We start from the raw sequence: 26,175 nt of genomic DNA, 5'->3' as shown, positions 1-26,175 counted from the left end.
AAGACGTTTCATAGAAAAGCTGTCACTGAGTCTTTAATTAAAGTTTTAAATTATCTCAGTTGATACAGATTTCAGAATAAAGGAGCTGATCCTGCCCACCACACACAAGCAAAAACCCCTTTGACCTTCAACAGAGTTTACCTTGGTAAAATAGCATGTATTCAGGCATAGCTGCTATGGGTATTTATTCTAATATGCTATAAATATTAATAATTTCATACCAATATCTCCATCTTTGAGGGCATGAGCACAAAAGAAAGTAAATAATAATTTATTTCCATGCATACAAAGCCACATTTTGCCTAAGCCTCTCTCTTAATTTACTGAGAATATAAACTCGCTGCTCATTATTTTTTGGTCTGAGTTAATTTGAAATAAGCATGCTGCACCCTGCTCTGCTCCTCCTGTAACAGAGTGTGTTTTGCCCAGAAAATCCCCGAGGATTTTCAAAGCCCGCAGAAACCGAGGGCAGCTTTTCCGTTAACAAGCAAGCAAGCTTTACATTTGCCCCTAAGTGAATTTTGCATGCTGCTACAGCAAACAGCAACACGGGGTTTTGACCTTCGAGGCTGCCTTTTCCTAGCAAACTGTTTGTAGCAGGCTATGGAAAAATAGCCTGCTTTTTCCAAGCAGGAGATTTTTGGAGGTCCCCAAGGGCTGCAAAGATGTGCAGTTTGCCTCCTCGTAGCTTTGAGGAAGCTGCGCCATAGAGGAGCAGGAGAGCTAGAGGTGGCACGTGGGAGGAAGCGTGCGTGATGGACAGCCCATATAAGTGCGGGCAGGCAGCCACCAGGCAAGGGTGTGACACGCTCTGAAAGGTCTCCTCTGCACTCCGTCCTGCTCATCCACACGCCACGTGGAAGCTGTGTTGGTGGTGGTCCGCTGGGAGGCCGGAGAAGACTTTCCGGTCTGATGGTTTCCTGGCAGACCCTTGGGAGATGGTGGAGTCCCCCAGTGCTTGCAAGGACAGGCTCAGCGCGTCGGTGAGGATGGGTCCCATCCCTTGTGCTCATGCATTTCACCATCTGCTCTCAGCAGCCAGCCCCGAGACCCTTCCTGAGCACCCCGGCTGCTCTCTTGGGTCATGGCAGGTCTCAAGACCTCCACAAAAAGCCACCACAGAGCAGCTCACAGTCTCCAAGTTTCTTCCGATTCCTCGTTTACGTTTGAACCTCGTTCTCCAGAGATAAGAGTAGATTAATTAATTGACTGCATTGCTAAACTCCTTCAGCCGTTTGATCTCATTTCCTTTCATAAATTAAGCAGGGTTAATACCGATTATTACTTGGGTGGGTAGGCCTCAGAAGAAAATCAAGATGCCACGGAAAGTGATTTTGCTGATTCAGTCAATGAGCAGAGCTCTTCTTCCTGAATCAGTAAGACCACCAAATCAGGGCCCGGGGATCATGTTAGGGAGCAATGCAGTGATGTGCTTCGTTTGCAAAACCCTTTGGCATTTTGGGAGACAAAAGGCTCCATATAAACATAAATTACTGTATTTTAGGTGAAGATAATGGATTAACCACTGTAAGCAGTACACGGTGTTAATCTCTGTTGACAGAAAAAGCTTTTCCGTGTGGGGTCTGTTGTTCCAAATTAGCTGATATCTTGAAATGTGCCAAGTTTTTAATATCAAATAATCCAGTCCCTGGATATTAAGTTACCTATGCTTTATTGCATAAACACAGCTTGTTATTTATCTGCAAGATTTGGATCACTGAATCTCCAGGTCACTGTTTTGGAAAGCATCTGCTTCTGACATGGTTAGTGACAAAATAATCAATGAGCTGTGGAAAAAAATTATTAAAAGTTTGAGGAAAAAAATGAAGGTTTTGGGGACAGGATGTTTTGTCTGCCATTTGATTATATACAACTGTTGCAGGATAAAGATGACACAGAAAATGTGGCAAGAGGACAAGAGAAGACCTCAGATTCCTTTACTTTATGGAAAACAGTGGTTTGGAGCCATGGGGAAATGCCTTTAGAAAACTAAATTAAATCCTCTTCTAATTTATTTCAGGAAGTCCTGAAATGGCCAGATTTTAAGATTGCAGTAAAAACCCCTTCAGTCAAAGTCTATGCAATATGCTGATTGATTGTGCAGATGCAAGTTCTTTGTGACCAGCCAAGAGGAAGACTTATCCCCCCAACTGGACTTTGCTGGACGCCACAAACCTCTCCCTAGGCCCTGGAGACCGAAGCTGATAGCATAGCATAGCCACGATGTCCTTCTCGTGAAGCGTTTGCGCCCACCAGCCGGCTTCCCGTATACTCGGCCAACTCTCTCTGTTCGCTGGGGAAAGCGTGAAGGACCTACTTGTCTTCTAGCAGTGCTTGCCCAGTGCTCAGTGGCCGGCGGTTGTTTCGCAGCTGACGCCAGTGCTGATACGATGCGGCCATCCTAGGTCAGGAGTCTGGTTCCATTTTTCCGGTGTTTGGATTGCTTTTCATAGGAACAAAGCCTCAGCAATGGTTGTAGAAAGTTGAATGCCAAGGAAAATTTTAGAAAATGACTAAAAAGGACAAGGCTCTTTGCTTGTTCATCATCATCATGTCCTTTCATGTTTGCCAGCAAGAATGTAAACTGTGGTACCCAGTTAGCTCAATTAAAAGAATGATTTGAATACCAGTAGAGGAAGAAATAATTTATTTAAAAGGTGGTAAAAGGTGAAGACTGAAAACAAGACAGTACATTTGGGCCAGGTAGCCACTGAGCTAATAAAATACATCGGTACTTGCTTTATTATCCCTTTAAAGGGAAGTAATTTCACCGTAATTGATTTTCAGTGGAGCTTATTGACCTCCCCCACTTTGGGCCATGTGGTTAAAGGCTCGGAGGTGCCGCATTCAGTGATGAGAGCTAGGAGTGTGAGTACCTTGAAAGAGCTAGCCCTGCCACTGCTTCTGGAAGTCTCACTCAGTTGGATTATCCATGCGCGCAACTGCTTTGCTGACTCAAGACCATAACCTCCTCCCTTTGGACACGGCTGTTGGAAGAGTCGTCTACTAATGGTGAAAAGCTTTGGGAAGGTATATAGAGATTAAGCCTTCCAAAATTAGCCATCCTTATGCTGGATAACACTGAGGGGTTGAATTTGCCACCTCCTGAAGCTTAGAAGGAGGAGAGACTAAAAGAGGAGATAGAGAGGAAAAGCCTCTATTTGGAGAACAAAAAATACATGAACTGAGCAACAGTTAATGTGATTAACTTTATCACACAGCTCAGAGCTCACACAGAGCGGGGGCTGCTGGACCACACAGCGTAAGAACAACAGGGATCCTGCTGGGAAAAAAACAGTTGGGAGTGCTGCGGTGGGAGGGCCGCCGGACAGCCGCCCAGTTGGAGCTTGCAGCTCGGCTGCGTGCTTCCCAAGCATTTGTCGTGTTTCCCACACGTGTGCCCACAAAGCAGGAAAAGGTTAATCTATGGATGACGCAAGGCAGAAGACTCTGCCAGACAGGAACTGAAAGCCGCTCTCCCAAATTTTACCTGAGGTCCTAACCATGTGCTTCTACCGTGCTTCTACCCGTGCTGTACTTTCTCAGGAGAGCCCAAAATGAATGTCTGCTGGCAGCACCAAGAAGGGGGTTAAGGAGGATTGCGAGAACTCGATTGTTGGATGGGACCTGCTCCAAAGCTCTCATTAAGGGGACACAGCTCACAGAGACGTGGGAAACACATTGTATGGTCTGCGTTGTTCTTTAAACTCAGAAATATTTATGAAGGAGCATCTGCTCGCCCGTGATTGTTTCCCTGTGGGAAAATGGTGCTGAAATTTGTGTGCACAAATCTGTGCAGAGGTGGTTCGAAATCCACTGTCGTCAACGGTAGTATTTCATACAGGAGGGAGTGGGTTTAGGGGTTGGGGGGGGGAAGGAAAGATCCCAGGTTCAGGTTGTGAAACCAGATTTCTTTTGCAGAACACAAGTAGCCCAGGCAATACTGAAATTAAAATAGGCATGGTGTTACTTATTCTGCAGCTAATCAGATTTTTGGTGTAATTTAAAAGAGTACAAGTGACATTTTTATCCAATTATGTTGCTGTAAACCATTTTGCTGCAAGAGAGGCCTAGAGCCAAATCCTGAGCCAGTGTCACTTGGCGTAATGCTGGCAGAGTTGCTTTACTCTGATTTACTCTAGTTGAGGATCTGGCCTGCAAGCGCTAATATCTCCAGGTGACTCACAGGCAAACGCAGTGTTTTGCATGGTCAGACTTTCTAAAAGGATTAGAGCTGGGTTTGCTTTTGCTCCTCTAGAAGGTTGGGATTATTAGGCATCTCTGTGTGAGAAGAGTGGCAGACACTGTCTTCATGTATTTCTAATTTAATGAATGTTTAATGCTTCTTTTATTGGCGCCTACATTATATGTAGAGTAGAGGACCTGTAACAAGGGCTTGACTTATGTCAAATAATTGATGTTTGAGCTGCTCTTTTTACATGAAATGCAGACTTTACAGAGCAAAGAGACTATGATGAAAATATGAATTAAAGATTAGAGCTAAGCAAGTCTTAGAAAACTTAGCATTAAAGAAGGCACTTGGAAGTTCTCTCCTCCTGCTCCCTTTCCCTCCCCCTGCCTTTTCTAAGCTCTCCGTCCTCTCTGCTCCTTTGGTAGAGTCCCTCATTTCAGCCGCGCTCTCTCTTCTACACCTATGCGCCTCTGCGAGTGAAATCATGGCAGTAATCTCATGCTGGGTATCACTGTATGTTTGCACATCATCCTAGCCTGCTAAGCTTGCAAACTCGCCAGTCAGTTTGGCTGGAGAGACAAGAAAATATTTTTAAGGTGCGTTTTTCTTCATCTCTAGCCCTGATTTGCTGACAGAGTGACTCTCCTGGGGAGAATGAAAATAACTTTGCAAGAACCAGTTTGCCAGAGGAACCCACAATTTGTTACAGCGCGCGTCCAGGTGAGGGTGATGGAGTGTTATTTATACATGGAGGAGATGCTGCTGATTTGTTCTGCTTGTGTGGAAGCGGTTAAGCCCCGCTGCTGCGAGAAGCATATACCTACAGTAGGATGGGGAAAGATGGGTATGTGCCAGCAGATACTGCTGGCCCTTGTTGTCCACAAACCTTCAGCCCGTGAACATCGGCATCCATTTCCTTCCGTCGCTTTGGCACCCACCGTCTCTGTCTCGGTTGGCTGTCTTTGCACTCTGGCTTTCCAGGGGTGCTTTCACCCTCTCGGCGTAGGTCTAGGAGCTTAGTGCGATGGCATCGCTCCTGGAAGCCTTTCTCGCCTCAATTCCTGCAGCACAGGGTGCAAGGAACTTGCAGGCTAGAGGTAGTTTCTTCCTTTTTCTGGTTTTGTTTAGAAAATCCTTCTGCAAGGTTGGTCTGCATTAAGTAGCTGAGACTGAAAAGTTTGGGCTTAGTCGTCAGCAAATGTATAAAAGCCCAGGGAAAAAGAGGAGAGGATGTTACCCTTGCTTTGGCTGCCCATGGGAGGGGTCAGTGTGGTTCAGTTCTTCAGCATCTCTGGCCACATTTGTACAAAAAGTAAGGTCTGAGCAGTGAGTTCCCACCGGGACCTCTGATGGTCAGCGCTGCGTAGGGAGCGATGGAAGGGAGCAATGGGCTGATGAACAGCCCTCCTTTTAGTCCGGGCAGCACTTGCACAAAAATTAAATCTTAGGCCGAAGAGGGCAGCTGGTGGGGCCTGGGGGAGGTCCAAGGAGAAGTGCTACGCAGCGAGGATGTGGCCAGCACACACCAGCCTGGCGCTGCAGAGCTTACGCCTGAACTAGAGAATGGACAGGAAAGGAGGCACACAGGAGGGAAGTGATGTCCCCAAGGTAATATCAGTAGGTCACTAGCAAAGACGGTGATGGCATCAAGGTCCTCCTAACTTCTGTCTGTATCCTGAGGATATACTGCTTTTCTGCTGGACTGAAGGAGCACGTCCCTTGGGGTATAGGTACGTACTAGATGGATCTCATTACAAAACATGATCACTCTTAGCAACCCCACTTGCCCTTATTTCCTTGTCATTTCTGTCTGGATGCAAGTTTTTGAAACTTTAAAGGCAAAGCCTTAAAAATCAGAATTTGTTCATGACAGAAACTCACAAAATTAAGACTAAAATCCTCAAAACAGCAGGCAAAACACCAAAGACTGTCAGGCCTCTAACAAAAAGAGTTGCAGTGAAGGTGGGCTGTGCACAATGCGTTTACCAGCCAGCACAAATTCAGGAAGCGTGTGATGTAATCAAATGTATGGTTTAACCTTATTCTTGAGAAAGGATGTCCAGTGTAAGTTGCATTTCATCCCCCGGGAATATGGAAAGGCAGTCAAAGCGTCCCTTAGCAATCCAGGGCTCTTACACCCTCATCACATGCAGTCTACCCTGTGTGAACAACATTGTGTTTCTTCTGCATGGGGGATCTCCAGGTTTATTCTCTTCAGATAAACTCTAGGAAATACATATTCCACTTTTAGCCGTTTCTGAAAGTGGACATACCTCAAATAAGCAGTTGGAAAAAAAAATGACACGGAACAGTCGCACAACCAGTGTAAGCTGGTATAGCTCATTTTACATAAAGTAAGCCACATTTTTGTCCCAGTTAAAAAGGTTTTATGGTGGTAGAGAAGTTCATGTTTGTTGGAGTGAAGGGAACAGGAGCTGATCTGCCAAAAATAAAAACTTCCTATGTCCTGCAGCCTGAGCTGTCGAGAGGCATGGGTCTTTGTGAGGATCTGAACAAGAAGGTCCCTGAGGCTTCAGAGGCTCAGACTTTTTTTCCTGTAGCTGGTTGAGATTATTTGAAGGAGGTTGGAATAAGCTGGGCCAGAAAATGCTGACTCACTGAAACATCCCTGGGGGAAAAGGCCAATTATAGAAAACTTAGTGTTTTTATATTTCAAAAAAGATGTGGAAAAAGTTTTGAAGTTATCAGATGCCCCAGTTTCATGCTTTCAAAAAGAACTTATTGAAATTGGGGGCGGGGGGAGGTGACACATGATCTTACACGTAGATCTTTATTTTATGGTTTTTTTACATTTATGATTTTTATACATTTTAAATAAAGACAAAAACGAAGCGACTTTTTTTTTTCTTTTTGCCAGATTCAGTCAACCTGCTCTGATTTGTTTTAAAATGAAAGGGTTTGCAACTTTGACTTCTCATCCCCATTCCAAGGGGAGAGAGAGAGAGCAGAAATCTCGGATTGTGATGGGAAACTTCCTTCCCTCTCAGCTCTCATCCTCACCTTGGTAAGTAGTCAGATTCAGGATGGGATTAAAACAGTCCTTTTCTGCAGTTGGCCTGTCTTCTGGGGGCTGGACCCCTTTGGGGCTTCCAGCCTTCACGCCTGGCTGGCGAGGGTTGAAGGCATCCAGCACTTCTCAGGAAATTCTCCTCATCTTGCAGGATCAGGCCCGTAGACTTTGCAATTTGCAATTGCACCTCTATTAACACTTCCTTTAAAAAAAGAAATGTCATTAAAATGCATGGGACATGGCAGGAGACGCAGGTAGAAGACTCCTTGTTCGATATTGCCTCGGCACTCCGGCATCTCGTTAGCTCAGGTCACTGCATTTGTCTGGTTTTTGGTTTCTGGCTTGTGAACCAAAATACAGCAGCGCTTTCATCCCGCCCCCCCCCCCCCCCCCCCCAACTCTCGCAGCCTGCAGAAAAAAATTCTACAAAACTGGGTGCAGCGAACCCCCCGCTCGGCTCCTGAGTCTGCATCTGAGTCAGAGCAACTCGCTGCAGCCGACACGCGGGGTCTCGCTGCGGAGCGAGCGGGGGCGCACGGTTTGCAAGCCAAAGGCTTCGATCCGGCGTTACTAGAAAAAGATTGAGTGAAGGTTGTGCCAGCTGGAAGAGCCTTGTTTGGGGGATGTCTGACTCATCGCAGGCCCCGCTGACGTGTCCGAGGGACTCGTTGTGCATGAGGATTATTCACCTGAGCCGGGTTTGCATCGGCATCGGATGTGTCATTCCTTATCTCCCGGCAAGCACGGGCTGGCAGCGTGGTCGCCAGGCCTCTTCCGGACAGCGCGGCAATCGCAAACCCGCTTGCTCGGTTACAGATCAGGGCAGCGGGTGCCAAATGTTCACGAAAGAATTCAGCTTGCTTTTCTTTGACACGCTGCGGTTGATTTGCATGAGGCTCTTGTACCCTTGCGGTGCTGCCAGGAAAGCCATGAGAGAGAATTTTTGGTTACTTTTCAAGCTGTGTCATACAAAAATGAAATCTATTACAGGAAACGTTGAACGGTAATTATTAAGGACTTGGAAAACTGTGATTAAAAATTGAAACCTGTCCGCAATAGTAATAATTAGATTTATTCGCTGTGTTTTGCACAGAAACCATATTTTTTCTCAGCTGTGTTCATCCTCCTGCTTCCCTAGAGAGCTGCCACCGTGATCTGGTTTCGAAGACTGGCGTAAATTGGCCTGGCTTCGTTGCTTCAATGGAAACACGTGGCTTTTCAGCAACTGAGGATTTGGCCCGCTCTGGATTTTTCGTAATAACTTGGCAATGAAGTTGGTACAAGGGCAAAAATAGCCAGGGCCAGTAAACGAGCCTCGCTTCGCTTGAGTCAGGGATGCTGCCCCTTGAGCAGGATTGCGAGTCCGAACCCTGGCATTGCACCCGGAGGAGATGCCCTTTCTGCTGTATGGAAGCCAAGTCCACGGCCGGAGGAGGGTGTTTTTTATCTCCTGCCAGGGCTGTATGAAGGGCCAGCAAATAGGAGGGGAAGTGAGGCTGCACACTGGAGAGATAAGGAAGGAGAAGACAGGTGGGAAAATGGGAATACTCTTCCATTTTGTGGCCTACGCAGTGCAACGTCTGGTGTTGCGAGCAGCAACTTTCTTCGTGTCCAGAGCAAACTGCTCTGCAGGCAGAATCTATCGGGAAGGGGAATTTGTTTGGGTTGGGAGGGTCCACGCTCCCTCTGCACCGCTGCTCTGTCTGCTTTGCTTTGCTGCAAGTTCTGGCCAAAAACATCTTGCCAAAATCTCTGTGACTAAGTGGCTGAGAAGCACAGACAGCTTTGCTTGGGCATTTCCTCATTCATTGCTCTCGCTGCTCCGTGTGAATGGCCCAGCCCCCCACGTTGGGTTGTTTCTCCTGTACCTGGAGGACTTCTCTGCCCAAATGCTAGTCCGGGTTTCCCGAGTGGGCCCAACCAGTGTAATAAATGATACTGCCTTTCCTCACAGGTTCAGCCTAAGGTATATCCGTAGACCATAAAGGCTAGAGGAGCACTGATGCAGGGTGTGATGTGGGGTGGATGGCTCCTTAGGAGTCCTAACAGTGTGTGGTGATAGGGCAACCAGGCTTTGGACTAGTTTGTGCATGTTTGCACCTGCAGCGTTGAACCCGCAGGTGTTTGGAGAAGCACGAGCAGCCAGAGGAGCCAGGAGCCCCAGGGGACAGCGAGGCAGGCAGGGCAGGAACCCCACCGACGCGGTGCACACTCCCGCAGCGCCTGACCAAGGAGAGCAGGTCTGGTCATGGTACGGAGATTGCCAGACAAGTCCCTAGTGAAGAAGCAGGTCCGACATCAAGCTGGGAAGGCCAGCCAGCAGGGCGAGGTCAGGATTGGCAAGGGAGGGACCAAGGGCAAGAGCCTGAGCTTAAAAGCAGCTCCTGAGACATTGGGCTCCCAGTAGCAAACCCATGATTTTTCTTATTTCTGTGTTACGCGCATTAGTGTTTTGGTGGCTGCTTGAAAGCGCTGTTGCTTGCCCTTTGTGTAAACCTTTCTCTCCTGTTTGCTTTCTTCATCTCTGGGAAACGCTGTCAGCGCTTTCTCTCCTTGCGCCGCACCGGGTTCATATGTGATCAGTCCAAAAGCTAGTCTCCTAAATGCAGGTTAAACAAAGTGTCATTGCTCTTCTCTAGGCAGCAATGAGATTAGAGGAGACTGCAGGCTAATTGGAAGCAGCAACAGTGACGGTGCTTGGCAGGTTCACGTGTGATGCTATTTAGCTTTCAGACATGCCCCATCAAACCGGACTGGACAGTGAGCAAACAGACTGTGCTTGCGCAGCCTCGGATGTGCGCTGGTGTTGAAACGTGGCATTTGAAAGCATCTCCTTGTTTGAACAGAATTTGTGGAATGGTTGGGGTATGTTCAAGGATCGCTGCTGGAGAGCTGGCTACTCTGAAGACCACTTTGCAGCACAGTGTTTCTGTGAGCGCAAACAAGATTTAGCCGTAGCGTGACATCTCCCAGGACAGGTTATTGCGTTCCTTCGTGTGATACACCCGTGTTGTGTATGCGTATGAGAATTACATCCTCCAATGCTACAAATCAGTATGCTGATTGAATTCGGTTTTGCAGCGAGTAGGCTCCTAAGTTAGGCCAGCCCAGTGGTTCCCCATTGCCTTATGTATTAACAAGCAGATCACCACCACGGGGGGTCAGAAAAAGGGTTGTGAATTGTTGGCTTTCTGTTTTGTGCCATTCTGTTTGAATTAAAAAATAAAATCCCCCAGCTCTTTTGGACTACTCTGGGCTTTTCAGCATCTTGTTTGCCTGGAACTGCAAGGGACTGCGGTGGTCCCTTCACACTTGTGTTCACAAGAGATCTCCAGCCTTCAGAGGGTGCAATTTCTGCTGTAGCTTGGTGAGTGTCAAGAGCTTCTTGTGCTTGCTTTCCAGTATAACGGGAGTGAGAACTGAACTCGCCGTGAGCCGATTTCCCCACGTTTGTGCATGGGGGGAGCAATGGGGAGGAGGCAGCATGTTACCAGCTCAGAAAAAGAGCTCCGCAAGTTGCATTTAGATTGCCAAGGTAGAAGTGGGGGGGGGGTGACAGTCGCTCGGCCGAACCACGCGGCCCACACTCGCTTGCAGTCATATGGAGCAAGGGCGCCCATAGTACAACAGCTCAAATAATTGGCTTTATTTTAAAAGTCTGTTCCTCCTTTCCCCCTGCTGTTACAGTAAGTGCAGTGGGACGCCAAAATAAACCTCTTTCTTTGGGCGTACTGCAAGATCTCCGCTGCAAAGGAGAGGGATCCTTTCCTACAAGGGATAGTGGTGGTGCCTTCAAGAGCACACTTAACCAGCTTTATCCTGAGATTTAAACTTTCCTGAGCCAGCGACGTTGTTTATTATAGCTGGCCTTCTTGAGATGGCTGCAGAGGAATAAAGAGGAGAAATTTAAAAAAAAAAAAAAAGAGGTGAGACGAACGCAAAGCCAAACAAATCGAGTAACTTATGGCGCTGGCAAGTTTTCAGCTTCCAAGGTCAGCTCTGATTTCATTTGGAAAGAACTTTACTCTTTTTAGCGGTCTCGGCCATTGCAGCCCTATGCGCAGGGGGCTCATCTGGAAACGTGCTCCCAACTTTCGGAAGCCCTTACATCACCGGCCTTACGTGCTGGCCGGCTGCGGGCACCGTGCGTTGCGCTTACGCTCCCATCCCCAACCAGCCGTGCGCTGCGTCAGACCCGCTACGGAGGAGAAGACAGCCACACGTGAAGCCTTCAAGCTTCACCTGTGCACGAGGCTGGAATTTCTACCCTCGTTTAGTTGCTGGGTTTAGCTCTGGTCTGGATTTGTTGACTGCGTGTGTTTTTGTTTTTAGTTTTTTTACTGCATGTAGTTGTTGAGCTCAGCTTTTGTTGCATGCATTCGAGAGCACAAGAGCGCCTTTCATTTTCTAGATTAGAAAATGCTCAGAGGTATAATCAGGTCCTTGCACAGTATTTAATTATCCATAATTAAAGGCATCTACACAAAGCACAGGATTTTCAAAGACTGTTCTAGTGTTACATTGCTAATGAATTAAGTAATTAATTGGCATTAAAAAAATACAATAGGAAACATCAATCTTTTAAGCAAAGCATTTTTTTAAAGCATTTTGTAAAATCACTAACTCGTATCAGGTCTGTAGCTGTTCTAATGTCTAAATCCCCTTGCTGGTTTTAAAAACAACTGCTGAAGGAAGAAAATGAGTGAAAGAAAAACAAGGCAGGCAATACTCACTAAAAAGTGCCAAGATGCTCAGGTATGTGGAAGTTCATTTTTAACGTGTGGTACATCGGTTTGCCTGTCTGTCCCTCCCTGTCCGTTCCTCAGCGCGGACCGGGTAAGAGCGTTTCCTGCCTCGTGCGAATGGTGTGACGGTAACAGTCTCCAGTTTGTGAGCTGCTGAGGTACAAGACCAGAGAGAAACCGGCAGTGGTGAATAATACTTTTACTTAGCGACAGGTAATTAAGACATACGAGCAGTGGGAGATATTCTGAAATCTTTTCGGGGGCGGGGAGGGAGAATCACAGAAATCTACCATAAATTTTCCCGAGCCTTTCATCGTTCCTAGTTGCTACCTTGCGGTGCAAAATAACTATCCTGTCCTGTCACTTCAGAATAATATCACATGGCATCTGCTTGAGTATAAAAGCCTGCATAGATTGTGGTAATGCATTTTGTAGTGGCACCCGAAATTATCAGCTAAGGAAAGTACAATCCTTTTCCATTTGGTGATTTAGTTAAATGCAGCCATTCACATGCAAAACCGGCGCTACTCATTTTATTTTTATTAGCAACCTGACTCTTTGCACGGTGCCATTAGAAAGCATTGTGCAAATGCCATGGATACCATTAAATTCAGGTTACGTGATGGGCCCTCAGAAGAGCAAAGCCTGGGGAGGAAACACGTGGATTAAAGCGGTTTCCACAGCTGGACATGCAGCGAGAAGTCAGAGATGTGTCCCTGCAGATGAGTTTGTGCATCTGTTTAGGCAGGAAGCAGCCACCAGTGGGTCCTCCCTAGGTCCCTGTGCCCTCGGTGGGGTTTGGTGGCCTCCTGTGCTCCATCGTGGTCCCGCTAACCCTGCCCTGACCCTTCCATCTCCTCCAAATGAATAGAGCAGAGGAACTGTGCACACCAGCCCAATATCTCATCTCTCCTTTCTAACAGAGAGGTCAGGGGTTGGCAGCGCCAAAGGCCAGATCCTCTTGGCTGTGTTAACGGCCCAACTTAGCCAAACTGCCCTCCAGAAGTGCTTGTCCTTGGACTGGAAAGGGAACCTTTGGTGACAAGCCCTGACGTAGACTGCCAACTTTTAGGTATGCTCACGTACATTGAATTCCCCTTTGATTTGTGTCTTGCCTCCCCGTGGCCAGTCATCTCTGTGTGTGTCGTTACGAAGGCCAGGAGTACTGGGAACAGCGGTGTCCTCGGGAAACTGCTGGCGCCCGCCTTTCTGTGACACAGAAAATGGGAAAATTCGGTTTTGGTCAAAACTGGAACCAGAAGGTGCAACACGCCAAACGTGAAACGGGACTGAGAAAGAAATCATTTCGGAAGCAATGCTGTGACATGAAAAGTTTTTGTTTCTCTTTGAAGTTCGACTTCTAATGCAAGCTGACATCCAAAACATTCACAGGGAAAAGTCGTCTCCAGGTGAAGAAAAGGGGAACGTTTTGATACGCTCAAAATGTCACCTTTCCTTTCACACCTGCGGAAAGGCATAAGGTATTTTTCTGCCAAAGGTCTCATTCCCAGAGAGTATCGTGGTGGCAGTGACGCTCTGGTTTTCGGAGGCGGGGAGTAAATGTTCCTTCGGGACAGTCGCGTTGAGCCGTGGTTCCCTGCAGCTACAGAAACCCTTCCGCCCCTTGGCAGAGCCTTACACAGCGAATAGCTGCATTTTGCCGATAAATAAGCATTGCCTAAACTGGCTTTCCTAATAGTACCACTATCACTGTGCATTAGCCACTGCAGTGTCATTATCAAACAGTGGTTTGGTTTGGTTTTTTTAATTGAATGCACATGTAAATGGGGATCTCGCATGAATACGTAGAAGTGCTGCTTCCTTTTTCTTTTCTTCTTCTTCTTTTTTGCATTTTAAAAGAACCGTGTTATCCAAAATTGGCACAATCACAGTTTCCATCTCATTTATGGCTGATATAAAAAAAAAACATAAAACCTCATGCACAGCTGTAGTGACCAAGTTAGATTCAATTCTGGCTTTATGCTGATTTGACGTGCAGCCAGCTCTCTTCCATACATCATCCATGACTGCATTTAAGGATGAAATACTGTTTTAATTCTTACTCCAAATGTGTTTTTTCTTCCCAAAGAAAAAAGACATAAAAATGTTAAAATGGGCCATAAAAATCATTAAATTTTCACACTAAGCACAACCAAGAGGTGACAAAAGTTGCCTAAAAAAACTCAAACGATCCAGAAAATAAAGGCCTGGTTGTTACTCTTTTGTTGTTAACCTTCCCCTTTGAATGGCGATACCCAGTCAGAGGGCAAAGATACGGATACTTTGGAAATGAGTGGATGCTCTGCCACTTGCTTCAATAGTACGGGACGGTCCACGTCAGCGTCTTGCCCTCTTGGTGCCTCTCTCTGCACATACGTAAGTGCTTGCAGGTTTAGCCTCTGAAGGGTCCAGCGTTTTATCTGCAAGTTGTAGCTCTGGCTGTTGCTTCTACCTGCGACGTTGTTAGCGGACATGGTATTTGAATGGCAGCTTTACTAATTTATTTATTTTAAATTAATCTGTTTTATAGCTACTCACCCCCCCCCCCGCCAAGAGCGCCCTTGTTTGCCGTCTTTGATGCGTTAAAAGAATTAACGGACCTTCAGAGCTATTAGGGTTCATTTTGCAAGATATCTATTTAGACAAGTTTTTAAAAGCCTATTACTTACCTGAAAAGTTATTATGACCTAGGAGTAGCTTTCATTGCCTAGCATTAAAATCCACCTATATTTTTAAAAATGAATATTATTCACCTAAAATTCTATGCAGTCTGCAGAGAGATTTTTTAAGAGCGCGTCCTTTTATTTCGGTCAGGCAAATGTTGAAACATGCATTTCTTAATCAGTAGATGTTTACTGCGATATTTGAGGTGTTCCTGTTATTCAGTGTTGAACGTACATAAGAAAAAAATCTGATCCAAAAAAGGTCTATAGCTGCTTTATATGCACAGTAGCTTCCTTTGCAATGCTGAGTACCTTGCATATGCATTTTTTAACATGAGCTAAAATTTTCAGTGCTGATTAAGGCATTTGCACACATGGAGCCTATTAAAATGAATAGGAATTTGGTGTGCAAGTCCCATAGGTGACTTTGAAAATGCCTACCTGCATTTTATATTAAGAGATGGGGTGGGGGGGGGCAGGGGAATGGGACTCCTTCAGGACAGATCTGTAGCCCTATGCTTCGCTCTCCCGCTGTCCGAGATCTCATCTTGAGACATGCCGCGCATTGGAGCCTCCATGACTTTGGTGCCAGTGGTTTGAATTCAACGATGTACTTAATTAGGGGATATTATTCAGGCAGGATTAGGTACATTACGATGAATTTGATTACCTACCTGTTAATCTGCCTTGCGGTAACGCCTAAAGCTCACCAGTCGTGAAGGGGGACCCGGTCGTGCTCGGCGCTGTGCGAACTCGCAGCTGCCAAAGGCAGCCTCCGGCCCCGGGAGCTCCTCGTCCGAACGGCGTTGTTGCGGTAATGGCACTTGTTGCTTCTCCGGAGCATTTCCCCGTGGGATCTCAGCAGGTCTCTCCCTGCTCGGGCTGAGCCTGGTGATGCTGCCGAGAGGTGGAGGGGCCCTTACGGCTGCTGCAGGGAAACGGTCCCTAAGCCACCTCCACATTAGAAACCTGTTAAAATTGGGAAATTGGGGACAGAGCTTTTGCAGCTGGATGCTTGAAATGGGCACAAAGGCTTTGCTTAGATTGCAGCGCGCTTTGGGCCAGAAATAGGCTAAATGCACTGGCTGAGGGTAAATATTCACAGGCGCCCCTGCCGTTCAGCAAATGCCCTTCGTTTAAAGCAACGCAAAGCGTGCCATCAGCCAGATTGTCTTTAATGTGCCCAGCTCAGTTTTATTAAACTATCTGCACTGGTTAAAAATTGATTAAAAAGCTTCATTCTCACCATCCTGATTCCTGGGAGTTTATTTTTGTGCTTCATCTCCCTAAAGAGGCTGCTCCGCAGTGGATTTCTGCGCGTGCAGCAGCGGTGCGGTGGGACTGGGGACGCCGGGTAGGCTCCCGAGCACGGCCCGCCGGCGGCTCTAGCCGAGGAGGGAGCAGCGGTGTGAAAGTCATGGCAAGCGCAGGCGCTTGAGAGCGCCGCTGCTGCAGTGCAGCGTTTCCTTTGCAACGCCAGGCGCGCTTGACGCGAGCCCGATCGCGTCCCGGGAGGCCCAAACGTCCCAGACCCTGCTGGGCGCTCGCTCCGGGAGAGCTCCGCTTCGGCCTCGTCTAGTACCATCTCGTGGTGGCTCAGTCGCGCTGCTGGCGTCTAACGCGTCTTTCCCCCCGCGTCTCCGCACGCGGAGGCTGTCCCTGTCCCGCGCTGGCCTTCCCCTCACCAACACCTAATCTAGAGCCTCTCGTTTATTGTGCCATGTAACGGGGACGAGTGCAGCTTTTCACTCTTTGCAGCGGCTGCTCGTCTGGTTGACGGCTCGCTATTTTACCTCCTCGCGTTGCCTCTCCTCCGGAGAAGTGGCTTGAATTCCTCCCATCGCTGGGCAGGGTTTCCAAAGTGCTCCTCATTTTGTGCTGTTCCTACCTTGCACCCTGTGCGAACTGCTCGGCTCTGCCGGGAAGAGATGACTCTGGACCCATCTCTCTGCAAAACCGCAGGATCCCGGCATGAGCACCGCTTCCAAGCCAGGGGGCAGCTGGGCAAGGCATTTCCCGCAGTGGTCGGAAAGCAAGCGTGGTTGTGTCGGGCATCCAGGCCAGGGCCGCTCGCACTGCCTTCAGCTTGTCCCGTCAGGCTGGGAGGGGTGGGTTTGCTGCCAAACACCAACTCGCAACGTTAAAATTACTGTTTGGTGGTGAAAGTTTCTAAAAACGCACAAACAAATTTCAGTGTTTCCAAAATGGGCCTGCTTGAGCAGTGACCCAGGGCGGCGCTCCCGCCTCTGCCCCGGGGCAAAATCTGGGGGGCAAATTCAGAGTGAGCAGGTAGGGAGGGTGGCAGTTTTGCGGCTAAACATCAGCAGACGCAAGCTTGGGCTCGGTTCCCCTTGCCGTGTCCTCCCGCAGGAACGTTCCCGCGTGGCCGAGGAAGGGAGACCTGGAGACGCGGTTTGCAGCTGAGGTGTTTTAACCATCGAAGCGCCACGGGCTTTATGTAACCTCCCGAGCGATCATCTGAGGTCTGCTCGCGCACCTCTGCTCTCTGTCGCCACCGGTAGACGTCACCGCTCCGAAACAGACTGCTTTTAAATTGCGCTCATAGATCTTCCTTGCACCAAAACATTTCTGCCGCAGTATTTAGTGATGCCTGAAGTTACGTCTCCACATCAAATTAAGTGACTGTGCTATCAATAAGGAGGAGTAATGCGGTGTATTCCCTCCTGGATGGCTCCCTAATTCGTTTGGGGGACTGCTGCTCGTGATTAAGACTGATCGCAAGCCATCGGCGGTATTCGAAGTGTGGTGCAAAGCAGTGCGGATTAAATCAGTCTGTGTCGCTGGGAGCCAGATCATAATTTCAGGAACTCGAGCCGGTCCCCTGCATCCATCAGCCTCCAGCGCGGCAGCTGCCTGGGCGAATCCCTGGTGGCATCTGTGGCCTAGCATCTGCTCAGCAGACTTTCCACGAGGGGCACCCAGGGAGAGCCGGCTGCCCCGGGGGACAAGGGGACGCGGGGAGCCCGGGTTGCGTGGGCCGTCGTGACGGCTCGGGAGCAGGAGCGGTGGCAGCGGCCAGGAGGAGAGAGGACATCCTTGTGGCTTGCTTCATCGCCACCCGTTCTGTCTCATTTTTTGTGCCCCCTGCAGCCAGTGGAAAGGCTCCTGTTGTTTTGAATCCAGCTTTTCCGCTAGGCCTCTCCTTTTTAATGCACATCTTTTAACCATGTAGTGCTTCATTTGAGTGAGCAACGTGGATTTCGATTGGCGAAGGATACTGCAGATACATATTTTTCTTTTTAACATAGAGATTAAATAACTCAGGCGTCTTGAGGCACCCAGGAATGTGAATTACAGCTGGAAAATTTCTCCTGTAAAAAGATGATGCTCGAGAAAAGCCGTTAGCATGGTCTGAAATATGCAGAAAAGAGGGAAAAGAAGCAAAGATGAGCTTCGGCACAGCTGAACGCAGGCGAGATGGAAAGCTCGTAAACGGGTAGAAGATGCCACCAGTTGACTCTAGGGAGCTCTTAAGCCAGATCCAACGGGGTTTGTCCACAAATGAAAAATGAAAAGGTTCTCATTTCGCACTGTTTTAGAGAACAGAAAGCCACGGCTGCATGATGGTCTGCATGACAGTGGAAACGTCCCAGAGAGAGGGTGGCCGCGTCGCAAGGACCAGCATTTGGGTCATCGTTACATTTATCTGCGGCTCCTTTCTCGGCAGAGAGGACAAGGTTAACTCCGTCACCTTGCTGGGAGCTCTTTGCAAGTGAGCAGCCACCCTTTATCCTCGTGAATGAAGGCTGGAGCAGGCTGAGACTTAACGGAAAGCTTGAACAAACCTTTTCTTCCAGGAAAATACTGAATGAAAGCAAATGAACGAACAAACAAAAAAGAAGAGTATGGGAAATGTGTATTTTAAATACCTTGGCTCTTCTTATATGTAGGCGCGTGCGCGTGCGCGCGTGCGCACGCACACACACGCGCACACACACACACACACAGATGCTTTTATATTTCTGGTCCATGCAAGACTTTTCCAGACATTAATTTTGAAATATTAATGCAAAAAAAAAAAAAAAAGGATGCAGAGGAATTCCTGAACCTTTTAACACCAAAACTGTGCAAAGTTCTCCTTTGGGCTCCCAGCTTGCCACTCTTGCTGCCGGGGACGGCAACGCTCTGGCCTCCGTGACTGAATCCCTCAGCTTGCTGGGGAAGAAGGGGATGAAAACCGTAATGAGTGAATTCCCAGCTGTCAGCAATATGGCAGCATATGCCAAAGCAGTGCAGGTTTTGCTTTCCTTCACCAGACGGAGACGCTGCATTTCCAGCAGCCGCTGTGCCGGGTGGGACTCAGCTTCACGCCAGGGACGTGATTGCCGTCGAGCAGGTCCGCAGCACAGGGTATGAGCAGAGGGTTGCTTGTTGACGCTGGGAACTGGGCTTCGCCTACCCGCTCTGAAAATATTGACAAGCTACAGCACTCGCAAGCTGCCCCGTGCCACAGCTTAGCATTTGGGATGGCAGATGGCATGGCAAAGTGGTTCACTGCTGGCAGCGCGGATTTACACCTCCAGCATCCCCGGGATTTTTTCATTTGCAGCTGCTGTGGCTCGGTGGCTTCGAGTTTGGTGCACCTCGGTCCCACCCTGCCAAAAACGCAGCAGCATCCCGAAGGAGGCCGATTTTGGGCAGACAGCAGGTTGCTTTCAAACAGGAGGCCGACTTCTGCCACATGCGCGCAGAGGGCTGAGTGGGTCCAGCCAGGCAGCTCCATGCTCCTGCATGGCCTCACCTGGACCCCTCTGCCGATGGAAGTGCAATGAACTTCTGCTCCAGCAGGGCTGTTTTGGCCTGGTTTATGTGTCGGGTGTGTGCGGGATGAACAGTCCTCCTCTAACCTTCAATTCACCCTGTAGAGCATCAGCAAACGTAATTTTAAACGAGGCAAGCCTCGGCATCGTCTGCTGACGGCTTTATATCTCACCTCCTGCCTAACCCACTCCCTTTTCCTCCCCCAGAGGAGGAAAGGGGCAGTCGGTCTCGATAGCAGGCAGCAAAACCAAGACTTTCCCCCTGCTTGACTCATTAATTAAAGCTGCAAATTGAGCTCTTCTCTTGCAAGCTGAAGCAATTGCGTAAATAGTGTTGACAGAACTAAATGAACATTTGAAAAGATCCTGCAAGATCAGCATATAGGAGCGGTGTTAACCTCCAGAAACTGAGGCCGTTAAAAACAAGAAGCTGTTTTTCTTTCCCCTCAAGTAGAATTCGGTCCGGACATGGGAAAAAGTTGCCGTTGAGCTGCAAGGTGCTGAGAGCCTGGGCGAGAAGACAGGCAGGTGACGGGGGAGTTCGGGTATCTGACCCAGAGCCTGGGAGGTAAATGAGAAAGTCACTCTGCACGGTGAGACAGCTCTTCAAAAACCACCGTACTGCCCCCAAATCACTTGTGTGTATGGGGGAAGAGCTGAATTTGGCAGTATTTGCTGGCAGTAAATTCACCTGCCATCGTCCATTCCTGGGCAAGTTCCTGAAGCAAATTCATCAAGCCCGCTGCATGAATGTTCATGGGGATGTTTGCAGCTATATCCATACCTAAACATTACGGAAAGAAGGAGAATGTAATTCCCACTGTCATCAGGAAAACAGCACAGACTTCTCAGGATCCTTTGCAACCTTAATGGTGGGGCACCTCTCTCCTGTTCCTTGACTGAATAAGCTGAAGTCTCCTAGAGTCATCCTTAATATCTCCAAAGGGATGGGGGGGGGGGGCTATTAAAGGAGTGGAGGAAGACAGAGGGTTATCGTTGGCAAATCTTCAACCAAGAGGAAAAAAAATCCGTGCTGAAATCCATGCATTACAGCATGAGAAGTCCCAGTGAAGTCATTGAGCTCTGTTTGGTGCAAGATGCTCTTCAGGGCAAAGCTGAATATCACAGTTGGCCCAAAGTGATTTGTGCTTGCTTGCAGTGCTTAACGTTTGATTGCCTTTTATTGCCTGTTTGCACACAGGGAGCGTTTGAAACCCGGCACTGCCGTAAGCCACGGGCAAAGCTGTAGCATTCAGTAAAGCTGCCCCAGCTGTGACCGGGAGCAGAGCGCAGCCTGCGGGGCTGAGGAGTTGGGGCAGCACTTGGTGCCGAGCGGCTATGGGGCATCAGCATGACACCGTCTGCTCCTTGTGTTAAAGAGCATTAAACCACCCCGCTCTGTGCTGTTCGGGAATTCAGTGTCCACCCGGGTATCCAGCCCTTACCTGGAAGGGTTGCCGAATGTCTTGTCGCTGCTGGCGCTCAACACCACATCTATATTTTTGCTCTTTGAGCAAAATCTCTCTTGTCTTAACAATGTCTGAACCTCCATAATATATCGCCATTAAAAAAAAAAAAACTTCCACAGTTGTCTTAGCAAACAGCCCAGAGTGCTGTGGTCTTCTATAAGTATTAATTGTGCTAAGCAAAGCAAATCTCACCATTACGCTGTCTGTGAGAGCAGCAAACGTCTACCATCAGTCTCCCCTGAGCAAGGAAAAAATGGTTATTACTGTTCTGCTCACATAGGAGTGTTGCAGTCACGGCTCGAGATGCTTTAGCTGAGAACAAGACGGCAGCCTTTGCCCGGAGAAGCTGCTTGGTACTACTCCTATTATAATAAATAGCTTTCTTGATGTGCTTGACGTCATCAGGTATTTCTGAGCAGCCTCTTCTTTTGAATTTAGGAAAAAAAAAAAGTTGCTGTTCTGTCCCATTCTTTGTGCCGCTTTACATCAGTTCAGCTGACCCCAGCCTCAGCCCGCTCCTCCGAGCGGCACGAAGTCCCAGTGGGGAGTGCTCAGCACCATCCTCGGCAGGGCCGCCTCGGGGCGCGTAGCTTCAGAAAAGCTGAGAGGTTGATCTAAGGGGAGAGGGAGGGAAAAGTGCAGAACTCAGAGGAGACCGATTCAGTCTGCTGCCAATCAAAAGACAGTGGTTTTTGCTGTATAATCCAGCCAGGGCCTTACAGACTACAGCTCCTCTGAGGAGCATCGCAAATCCCCGTAATGTTCCCAAGTGCGAGATTTTGTCTTTTTGTCCCTGGATTAGCTGTCAGCTCTATACCAGCCCAAGATCGCTAGAAAACTCCCCAGAGACTGTGATCTTGCAAAGAGGAGAAAACGCTGCCTGTTTGGGGCATATACTGCACAGCATTTTGGCAGTACAGATTCCCTCTGCCAGGGCATCTTTCTGATGCCTCAGCGCTTGGGTTCATGCAACCTGCCCAGATTTTGGACAAACAGGATCCACAGTTTAGAGATTTAGATGGGGGAAAAAAACAGGCCACCTGACAACGACTGGGCTGGAAAAGTGGCTTTTCAGCCAGCGGGCATTTAAGCCGAAGCATCAGAAAGGGAGTGCGGAAATTCGGCCTTCTGCTTGACGGCAACAGTTTTATGGGGCAGGGGGGACTGGAAGGGGAAGAGAAGGGGCAAAATGGTCCAACCAGTTTCCTCTGGTGTTTTCCAAAGAAAGCATTTCATTTTGGCAATGCCAAGGTGGTTATTTTGAGATAGCTCTGGGGGGGGAAAAAAAAGGTCCAGGGCAGCGGTTGTGTTGGCCTAAATTAAAAGAACAAGGGCTCTGCCAAAAGAGCTGGGTCTCCTGAAAAGGCAGCCACCCATCTTAGTGGAGGGTGGATGACAGTAGAGCCCAAAGCCAGGTTTTCATCTGCTTTCTGCTTTCTGCTTTGCTAAGAAACAAAAAAAAAATAAAATCATGTTTCCATATTTTTCTCCCCTTTGGTTCTACCTGTGAATACAGAGGCTGGGGCAGCTCACCCCTCGTGTGTTCGAGTAACATATTTCAGGCCAGCGCAGGGATGCTCAGTGCTGCCTCCGAAATGGCTGGGCTTGGTCATCTCTTGACGTTCCTCCCAGCCTTCCATTCCTGTGATTTTAACCAAAAAAGCTGAATTTTTTAAAAAATTGTCCTTTGCCCACCTCTTTTGAGAGGAATGGCAGCATCCCAAGGATTTTCTGTCAGACGAGAGGTCCTCGCCAGGTCCTTGCTACATCAACAGGTGCCGGAGATGAGCAGTGCAGGTTGTTAGTGTTGAGTTCCCATTTTGCAGAGCTGCCCTGGTCCTTGGCCGGGGCAGGGACACCGCGGTTGTGGACTCTGCCCAAAGAGCAGGCAGATCTGCTCATTCCTTCCCCAAAATGCATGACCACCTCTCCAGCACGGACCTCAAAGGCACGTGCGGTGCTTTTAGGACGTCCCCTTTGTCTGGCTCCTCTTTCATGACGTCCCTCCTTGCACAGCTGCTTTCTGATACATCTCCCTTCTCTTTCCATCCCGTGGATAGAGGCATCTCTGAGGGCTGTTTAATGATTTTTTTTTTCCTCCCAAACGAGCTTCCTAGGGAAGAAGAAGGGCCCAAGAGGGCTAAGAGACATGGGCAGGAGCAGGAAGGGGCAAAGAAGGGCCGCTTCCCAGCGCTCCCTTGCGCTTTCATCTGAGCTTAATTGGCTCGCAGGGCTATAAATCTTCTATAGTTAAGTGCCAGGAGAAGGCTCTGGCTGAAAAACGTGTGTGGGTGTCGAGGCAGTATTGGATTCTCAAATAAGATGATTAACAGGCAGCCAGAGGGCGACAATAGAGAAAACAATCATCTTCCCCTTTCCTTGCCACCCTGATCTCCAGAGGAAGCTTTTTTGTTTAAATTTTAATGAAAAGGGTTTCTCTCCGGGAGTGCAGAGCAGGCTGGCTGGAGTCTGCCCATCCCCTGCTTTGACGCTGGCAGGCGATCAGCTCATCCTATTTAAGAGGTACAGGCACTTACTTCAACTTTAAATACAGCCAGCTACAATTATTGGCATTTCCATTGCATTTGACCCCAGACTTTTAACAGCAGAAAATGAGTCTACCTGATGGAAAAGCCTGTTCGGCATGTCAAAACACAACAGCATCCATCAGACTTCATGAGGCAGAGAATTAAAATCTGTTATGAATAGCGCAGGCAGCAGCACGGCACAGCCAACACGGAGACCTATAAGCTGTCGGAAGAGATGACAATTTCAAGAGGTTGCCAGAGAAATATCGCAAATGAGTTCACAGCCTTTCTGAATGGGAATATGCTTTTCCATGAGATGCTGGTTGCAGGGAGAAGCTGCAGCAAAGATCATTTGCTAGAGATTTCCAAAGGGGCAAGGGCAGGAGCAAAATCCACAGCGATTGCAAAAATCCCCAGCTAATGACCAAAAAGGGTTTGGGGTTTTTTTTTGGTTTTTTTTTTTTTTGGTCCTCCCATCCCTCTTTGAATTCAAATAAGGAAGGGCAACTGCAGGGAAAAGTGGGATCACTTTGTGAATACCAAGTGATGTATGAGCAGATGCGCTAGCATGCAAAACAGAGGTCTTGAAAATAATAAAATATACTTGACGTCGTGGTAGTTATCACCAACCTCTCCACGTTTAGCCTTGAGGACCCCACCGGGTAAGCAAAAGTCTTGCACGGCCTGGAAAAATGTATCGGAGCCTGAACTTCAGCTTTAGAGATGTCTCAGTGGAAAAAAAGCTCGGGATTTAGATGCACAAACTGCTGCTGTCAACCTGCAGCACCTGGTATGGAGACAGCCCTATGCTGGATGGCGATAGCAAGCCAGTGTGCTCCAGGACCTTCCCCGACCTCTGCAAAAGGCATTTTCAACACACACATGCTCGCACACATAGATATATAGTCTGGCATGTGTATATACATACAGTTTGGCTTTTCGGTAACTTTTTCTGTAACTTTTTTGGGGGGGGGCGGTTCCCAAAATGAGCCTGTGGAACAAAATCACAGCTCGATGGCACATGGATGTATCTAGCAGTGCCAAATTCTGGTACAGCAGTCGTCAGAAGCATCTTGCCCAGGTACTTCTGTTGTGTTTTTATTAATAGGGGCTGCTGTAAAGCTGATCTGAATTTATGGAGGCATTTATTAAAGGGGAAGGTCACTTGAACAATATTCAAGCAACACCACCCATCTGGCTTGGTAGCAGCCTAACTTACCTACAGCCATTTGAGCCCAGCATTGTCAGACCAGTTGAGATGAGACGTATGGTCCTGAGAAGCACGCTCATAAAGTCAGGATTAGCACCAGTAATTCGCGAGATGAGATGAATCATTTTCTGAGACTGCAAAATATGGGATTCTGGCGTCACGTTGGCTGTCATCAGCTCAGCTTATTTCCAGCCTTCCGGTGCCCCGGTGGTTCCTATAAAAGCTTTAGCTATGGGGAGAGGCTATCGCGGGCTGGTGGGTCGGTGCAAAACACGGCGCTGCAAGTCAGCGTAGCACTGGAAATGGCCCAGGTCGAGCTTAAACGAAAAAGCTTAAAGCAAACTGTTTCACCTACCATGTCCTGGAGGAAACTCCCTCAGAGGAAAGGCTCAGCCCTGCCGACCGTGTGTCAGGGTGGCTGCACCGGCGGGGGAGCCCCCGTGACTGCTGTATGCGCATGGGCTAGCGCACGCCTGGTTGCAGGAGCACGTGCACAGACATGTAACTAACTTCTCCAGGGTAGAAATGCAGGTGTGAAAAAGCCCTGCTTCCCCTTTCAAACTGTCTTATTTTCAGCACTGATGACTTGCCTGAAATGGCGTGTTTGTACAGGCTCTCATCTTTCCAGTGCACCTCGTGCAGTAGAGGAGTAGATTTAAAAATGTGGCTGGACAAGGAGTGATGTTTTGGAGCAGTACGTGAGCCACGAGATGCTCAAATATCTTCTTGTGTCCTTGATGCCGTGAGTGCAGCCGCCCTGATTTTTTTCCATATGCTGTTGTCTCTGACATTAATTCATGGCATTAACTAATGCAAGAGTAAGCGGGGAGGAGGAGCAGGTTTGTAGAGAAACAGCTGGGCAATGGGTATTTGCAGACCTTTTACAAAGATGGGAAAAATACAATTCTTGCTGACTTGCTACTCAGCTTTGGTATTTTATAATAAACCAAAAAAACTACCAATAATGAGCAGATTGAAGGAATTCCCCTCCTAAAATCAGATCTATCAGAAAGCTTATTCGGGAGATGAATTATTTTTGTTAATTTGATGCTGTGAATCGTCCACGGTTAGCAGCCCCCAGCTGGTGGGCATCCCCGGGATTACCGGGAGTTTGGGCACAGCTTGTGACTGCCACGGTCCAAGGGGCATAAACTGGTTACTGGCCACACGCATCCATGGAGACTCACCAATTTCGAGCAGCAAAGCCCTGTCTGTGTCCTGATGATTTTCCGTGTGGTCTTGTCCTTCTTGCAGCCAAACCTTACGAGAAGGCAATACTAAATTAGTAGGCAAGTGATTATCAAAAGCAGTATCCTCTTGCCCCATGATGGGGCATCTGATCCCATTTGTACTGGGGTGTGTGGTGGGGAGAGAAAAAGAAGGAGGAAAGAAATTGCAAAGCTATTTTTAACTTTTATTGCCCGTGCCAGCGTTTCAGCTGGAGCAGAGCAAGGGTGCTGGGCTGGGGCAGGCAGAGCGTGACTGCTATCGGCGGGTCATATCAGTAAAGTGAGACACGTCAGACACCTGTAGCATGCCCACACCTCCCACTTAAA

The 26,175-nt window shown here is 48.3% G+C and overlaps 1 protein-coding gene and 1 long non-coding RNA gene across 7 annotated transcripts in view; one reads left to right on the top strand and one right to left on the bottom strand.

Moving 5' to 3' along the window:
* VWC2L (von Willebrand factor C domain containing 2 like) overlaps positions 1-26,175 on the top strand; it is a 55,931-nt gene that overhangs the window by 26,322 nt on the left and 3,434 nt on the right. Inside the window, exons 4-6 of one of the 6 annotated variants that reach the window (XR_011141789.1) lie at positions 2,021-3,688; positions 4,811-4,912; positions 7,071-7,217. The exons of 2 other annotated variants lie outside the window; for them this stretch is intronic. The gene's annotated coding sequence lies outside the window, so the exon portion shown is untranslated. Of the gene's footprint in view, positions 1-2,020; positions 3,829-4,810; positions 7,218-26,175 lie in introns of all 6 variants that reach the window. 3 more of the 6 variants (XR_011141792.1, XR_011141790.1, XR_011141791.1) reach the window with 3 other exon arrangements.
* Positions 7,645-26,175, bottom strand: part of LOC138067607 (uncharacterized) — a 38,623-nt gene continuing 20,092 nt past the window's right edge. The window contains exons 4-9 of the long non-coding RNA XR_011141793.1: positions 24,629-25,879; positions 23,504-23,632; positions 22,577-22,994; positions 13,055-21,495; positions 11,957-12,118; positions 7,645-11,104 (exon numbers count right to left, since the gene is read on the bottom strand). This is a non-coding gene — a long non-coding RNA (uncharacterized lncRNA). The remainder of the gene's footprint in view (positions 11,105-11,956; positions 12,119-13,054; positions 21,496-22,576; positions 22,995-23,503; positions 23,633-24,628; positions 25,880-26,175) is intronic.

The sequence above is a fragment of the Struthio camelus genome, chromosome 6, assembly GCF_040807025.1.
Source record: "Struthio camelus isolate bStrCam1 chromosome 6, bStrCam1.hap1, whole genome shotgun sequence".
NCBI lineage: Eukaryota > Metazoa > Chordata > Aves > Struthioniformes > Struthionidae > Struthio > Struthio camelus.
This window is presented reverse-complemented; position numbering and strand designations above follow the sequence as displayed.